Source organism: Brienomyrus brachyistius, unplaced genomic scaffold (genome assembly GCF_023856365.1).
Source record: "Brienomyrus brachyistius isolate T26 unplaced genomic scaffold, BBRACH_0.4 scaffold114, whole genome shotgun sequence".
Taxonomy (NCBI): domain Eukaryota; kingdom Metazoa; phylum Chordata; class Actinopteri; order Osteoglossiformes; family Mormyridae; genus Brienomyrus; species Brienomyrus brachyistius.
The window spans coordinates 452,351-459,061 of record NW_026042389.1 but is presented as its reverse complement, the minus strand read 5'-3'; the positions used below and the strand labels follow the sequence as shown (position 1 = coordinate 459,061).

The following is a 6,711-nucleotide window of genomic DNA, read 5'->3' as shown; positions in this document are numbered from 1 at the left end:
GGAACCGTCAGGAACAGCTGATCAGCTGACCTGAGAGAGCGGGTGGGGGTGTAAGGGTGAAGCAGCTCACAGAGGTCAGATGGAGCAAGACCACTGAGGGCTTTAAAAGCAAATAACAGAATTTTAAAATGAATCCTAAAATGTACGGGCAGCCAGTGGAGTGAGGCTAAAATGGGGGAGACATGCTCATATTTCCATGTGCGGCAGCATTTTGAACCTTCTGGAGGTGAACAATAGTGGAGCCTCTAACCCCAACATAGAGGGCGTTACAGTGGTCCAAACTAGTAGTGACAAAAGAGTGGATTACTGTCTCAAAGTGCTGCCTAGAAAGAATTGGCTTTATTTTGGCCAACTGCCTCAATTGTAAAAAGCTTGACTTGACAACTAACCTTATCTGAGTGTCAAACTTAAGGTTGGTGTCGACTTTAACCCCTAGGTGTGTGATGACTGGTTTACAATATTGTTCCAAGGAACCTAAAATTACAGTGGAGGTCAGAGGAGTGGAGTTACCAAAAACCAACACTTCTGTCCATTACCTCCCCACTTCCTTGTTAGTTACAATATTTGTTCTGCATTACTGTACTGCTTTGGAGCCTTTTGATATTAAGGTGAATAACACAGGTGAAAAATTAAGGTGAAAAAAGAGACAGATGCATTGACAGCAGTCGTGGCCACACTTTGGACTGGGAGTGTAAGAGCAAAGGAAACTGAATCCACTATGTTCTGTCCTGTAAATTTTTATTAAACACCACATGACACACATACGAGTCCTGTTTTAACTTTCAGGGCTGATGGTCTGCAGCCTGGCTTGTGTTCTACAGTGCAGCGCAGGTGCAGTCACTGTGCTGAGCCCGGCGTTATATTAATGACGCAGCCTTTCACACTGACCAGTGAGAAATAACCTTGAAAATGACTGTGCTCTTTGTGGTTCTCCTTTTTTCTTACCACCAAGCAAGAGACTAAACATATTTTCTACTTATCAGTTATCAGAAATCAGAAATGTCATGCAGTAATCAGAGGTTAGACAGCAAGAATGACTTTTGTATTTTTATCTTTTGTCAATCTTTTATCCAGCGACTACTAATTCTCATCGGGGTCTGGAGAGGGTGGGACCTGTCCCAGGAAGCACAGAGCACAGGCCTGCATGGGATGCCATTCCACACAAGCAAAAACAATTAAGATGGTCAGATTTGCCTCACTGTGTGATTTTGACTGAAAGATGAACTAAGCACAGTCTTGTGTGTATAAAAATGCGTAGATTCATTTAACTTTAACAATGAGATTCAGCAACATGACCTTATAGTGTTAATGATCGGTATCTTACTGGTATTAACTGAATTATGCAAAATTCTACATTATTCTATATTATTGCACCCAAATTGTTCATACTGACTAAATGTAATTACTGACATCCTGGACATACTGCTTTTTAGGTTTGAATTTAAAATGTTAGTAGACAAATTCATGCTGTCAATAACATCTCACTTGCTCACCCACTTTTAGATAAAAATACCCTTTGTGGTTTTTCTAGTGAAGCAGTGGGCCTGAGCTGAGGACCTGATGGTTGTGTGGTTTTCGCTCACTGAGAAGAGAGACACAAACACCCTGCTCTCAGTCGGTCAGTCTTCCTGTAAAATGCAGAGGTGAGACTGCTAGTGGAAAATTACTGACTGCAGCGTCAACAACACATATAAACAGCAGCACAAACAAAATGTTCCACAAATGCAGGACATCTGTATGCTTACAGCACACATCAGACACGCTGACCCTCAGCACTGAGCTCCTCCAGGCTCTGTGCTCTCCCTCTTCTCTTCAATTTCTACACAAATCACTGCTGCTCCAGTGAAGATCCTGAATTTTGCAGGTGATACTACTGTGTTTGCCATCATAACTGAAGGTGATGAGTCTGCCTACAGACTGGAAGTCGTACAGCTGACCATCCAGTTCTGAACTCACATTATCCCAAATGTCCACATGCTTAGACTCCTCTCATCATCAGGGAGGAGCGTCCCTTGGCACTGTAGAGTAGATGGATGAGAGCAGGCTGATAACAAGGCTGTCATCAATTTTATGTGACACCTCTCACCCCCCCAGCAGACTATGGAGGCCCGTAAGGGCAGCTCCTTCAGTAAGAGACTCAGACACCCGGCGTGTGACAGAACGGTACCGCAGGTCATTGGGCCCCACAGCAGTCAGGCTTTATAATCTGCACTCTGCTCATTGAACTTTTCCCCTGTTCACTGTCTTCTGATACAGTTTCTATCTGCTGCTGATCTGCAATATTGTTCCTCCTTATTCACTGATGTGCAGTGTTGCATTGAGCCAGTGCATTATGCCCTGTGTGGCAGCTTCCTTTGGGAGGCTAATATCTGGCACATGAGCAATAATGTTACATGCAATAGGATTGTGTATAAGTTAAGGATTGTGTATAAGTTAATTTTAATATTCCTATAATATTCCTCTGTATGTAATATATTCTTATTTTTTGTTTCTATTATTACCCTATATTTATATATACATCCATTTCTTTTACATTCATAATGATGTTGTTTGTTGTTTTGTGCCCCACTGCTCTTGTAACAAGCCTCAGTCTTGACTCTCCCTTTTAAGGTCTTGGCCTTAAATCACACTCGATATAGGTGGTGTCGTCCCCATCACCCTGACCAGGATACATGCTGTAAGATTAATGGATGGTGTTTATCTGTGTGATGAAAAAGAATGTGAATAAAACAAAAATGTACCATTATAAATGGGAGCCCTAGGATGTGTGGTGGTTAGAGATGTGGACTGATGAGAATTTTGCTTTTCTAAAGTTCTGTTGTGAAAACTGTACATTCCGTTCCATGTACAGTAGTGATATGTAGCAATCATGTGCTCCAGTCAAATGTCCAGCTGCATGAATAATAATGGTGGCTTGTTTGGATAAAATAACTTAGGCTGAATACTTGAAAGCATGACCTGGGTGAGGTAGAGAGGAAACAGGGTCTTACAAGAAGCAGATATTGTTCTGTCTGTGTGGTTTTTACTCTTTGCAAAGTGAGTCCAGCACAGTGCAGTCAGTGGGTCAGTCTTCCTGAGCTGCATCTAACCAGTGGAAACATCTGCAGCACTGCAGAGAAGCACTCAGCAGACAAACAAACCCAAACAGCTTACAGCTGTATGTCACTTTTGGACAGAGGTGGACAAAGTACACAACTTCACTACTTGAGTTAAGTATAGATACTCCTCGTCAAATAATACTCAAAGTTTTTCAGTTAATTTTTTACTTCAGTTAAAGTACTGGAGTATTTGCATCTAAAAATACTTAAGTATTCAAAAGTACATTATGTTTTAAATGCAAGACATTTTTCAGAACCTAATGACTCCTGAACACCCCACTGAATACACTGACTGGCTTGTACATCTTGTAGAATAAAAAGCTTGTGGAATATGATACAATGACTATAGAAACACAACTGACATAACAAAAGTACAGCCATTGTCATTTTCATCTTATTTAACACCCCCCACCCCACTCACACAAAAGAGCATGGTAGTGTTCTTACAGAGCCGTAGCAGTGTGTGTGTGTGCATGTGTGCATGTGTGCATGTGTGTTTGTGTGTGTGTGTGTCTATGTGTGTGTGTGTTTGTGTGTCTGTGTATGTTTGTGTGTGTGTCTATGTGTGTGTATGTTTGTGAGCCAAGTAACAAGACAGGGAGCAAGAAACAAAACTCCTCTTTCTTAATTATCCACATCGTTATTAACGACACAGGTATATATACAGGTACATATACAGGTACATGTATATACTCAAAAATACATCCAGAACACACAATTAAATGAAAAACGTAATTTAAGAACACTTGAAATTTTCATTCAGTTTCTTTCATCTGTTTAATATAATCGATCAGTCCCTGTGCGTTTGCCCCAAACCATTCAGCATGGTACACAAGGGAGACAAGTAAGCATGTGTGACATCAAAGAACTGATTGCAGCAACTCAGCCTTTCCACAACATTAAAGCCGCTTATTCCCCCCCATGCCATGAAGAAATAATCTCTGTGGCTCCCCTCTCCCCCTCCCTCAGCCCCCAGTCTGGCTTGAACATTTGCACTTCCAGTAAAAATGCGCCCCAAACACACTGACACCAAACTCAGCACCGGTGCTCCGTAAAATCCCGTGATTCAGTCTCAGAAGCACTGGCTCCCCTGCCCTCCTCTGAACATTATTAAAGCTACACCCTGAACACTCTGTGTGACTGACATGAATGAGAAGCATCTTTATTCATAATCTCTGTAGCGGAGGTCAGAATACAGAGTGTCATTATTCCCGTCTTTCTTCTGTCTCCTGGGTTTTGGCTTCTTAAGGTTCAGGGCAGCGTAATTCAGTGTGTCCTCGTCATGGCACTGTGGAGACAAAGATGGCAGAATTGGATGGATCAAATCGGTTTGCTATTACCTATTTTCACAAATAGCACTTAAAATGCTGATCCCAGGATGGAAATCAGTCTGAGGTTCATTTGTTTTACTGACGATTTGTAATTTGAAATATTTATTACATACTTGCTTGCGTGACCATTCCACTTTTGATATATCACTGTTCTTTTCATCTGTTTAAAATATATAACACATCAATATATTATTTAATTTCGCACGGTATCATACCGTGGTCAGATAACATTCCGAATTTTCAAGCAATCAACATCCTTTTTGTCTCAAAAATGAAAGTAAAAATGACTTCTGTCAATTTAAGTGTGCATGTTTGGATACGTGTCATTTGTTCTCATATATCATATATAATAAAATTGCTATAAAGGAGATCTTGGTAATAAAAGTTATTGATATGCAACTTATTGCAACATGTATATTTCAATAGATTTTGCAAAATATGAAAGATATAATACAAAAATGTAAATCTTACAGTACAAAAAGGTTTATATAAATAAGGTGAGATTTAATAATGGATTTTAAAACTGTATTACCTGCAAGAGTGGTTTTAATATGAAAATGTTATCTATCATAAAACAATTTTATATTTCTATAATTTGTTAAAATCTACATTTTGTCCTTCTGAGTGCATAAAGCCGGGCAGCGTACCTGCACAGTGTGTACAGGTCAGTTTACATCTTATACAAATGAGAGCAACGTTCAGAATAATGCTGCAAGATAAAACTATCAGCAAGCCAGAGTGAAGAGGATCCAGCAGCTTCTGAAAGCCTGTAACAAAGAGATAGATTTCAGCATAATGATATAGAGACACATTTCCCATTTGCTTACATTACATTAGTTAAAGATCAAATCGATAACACATTACAGCAGTTGTTTTGTAAATAGTCCATTTTTAACATGAACTTCTAGTATTTTGCATTTTAACAATTTATATTAATATTTGAAATAATTATTAAATTAGGCTCCGGACCCCCCGCGACCCAATAGGATAAGCGGTTTGGAAAATGGATGGATGGATGGATATTAATATTTGAAATAATTATTAAATTAGGCTCCGGACCCCCCGCGACCCAATAGGATAAGCGGTTTGGAAAATGGATGGATGGATGGATAATTATTAAATTAACATCTGTGTAATTTAATTTAAGCACTTAAATTAGAAAATTCATTACATTAAAAAAAGAAATAAATGTCTTAATAGCAGAATAAGCTAAATAAAACTTTGAAGCAGATATACTCTCCACACTGGGTGCTACCATCTATATCCAGCTGTGTGCCGTTCCCAAACAGCATCTCCCCACACTGGGTGTTACCATCTATATCCAGCTATGTGCCGTTCCCAAACAGCATCTCCCCACACATGGCCACAGCGCAGTAGTAAGTCCCAGCATCGGAGAGGCTGAGGTTCCCCTTGGGGAGGCTGTAGACGCAGCTCCGTGTAGGAGATCCAGCCTCAGGGCTCTTCTCACACTCATCACTGCTGTTTCCATGGCTGTAAATGACTCCAGGAAGGGATTCTCCTGATCCATGTCTGAACCAGTAAACACTGTGTTCTCCTGCACAGCTCCCAGTCTCTATCGTACACTGCAGGCTCACAGAGTCTCCTGGCTGCAATGTGTCAGACACAGGCTGCTGTACCACAGTCCTGCTGTTGGAGTCTTTACCTGAAAAGCAAAATAGTCATGATGACAGCCCTTTGAGAATAACAATGGAAAATACAGATCCTCAAAAATTGTTCTTACAGATTTTTGGGAACTGAATCGATGTTCTTCTAGCCATCCAAGAAATCAGTAACTTCTTGGAGAACAGCTGACATTCTTCTCTCTTTTTATTGTATTACTGCTTATTAGTATATATCAGGTAACACTATACATTAACTGCACCTACATAATACCTAAATAAAAATTATATGATAATAACAAACATTATAATCATATAATGTCTTGTATTAATGTATGAAGGTAGATGAATATAATTAATTTCAATTCAAAGAAATGAAGTGTGTAAAGTGTACTTTATATTTTCATGATTTTCGTGACTTTACATTTGGTTTATGTTGCCCCTTTTCCACAGGAAGGTATTTATTGTTTTTGCATATTTAGCTCTTGATGTGTTTTGGTATTTTTGAGCATTTTGCTGTAGTACCTGCATAATTTAATTCAAGAGCCGAAGAGCTGTTTGCCCATTACTAGTTTGTCTATCTTTTAACATTAAAGAAAAAGTATACATAGTAAAAGGAATTACTTGGTTTCGTAGTTCCTCCTATTTATTTTCTTATGCACA

The 6,711-nt window shown here is 39.4% G+C and overlaps 1 long non-coding RNA gene across 1 annotated transcript; it reads right to left on the bottom strand.

Moving 5' to 3' along the window:
* Nucleotides 1–4,085: 4,085 nt before the first annotated feature.
* Nucleotides 4,086–5,173, bottom strand: LOC125727729 (uncharacterized). Its single transcript, XR_007388827.1, has 3 exons — nt 5,077–5,173; nt 4,543–4,589; nt 4,086–4,386 (listed from the first exon to the last, which is right to left on the bottom strand). It is a non-coding gene; the product is annotated as an uncharacterized LOC125727729 (long non-coding RNA).
* Between the last annotated feature and the right edge of the window lie 1,538 nt (nt 5,174–6,711).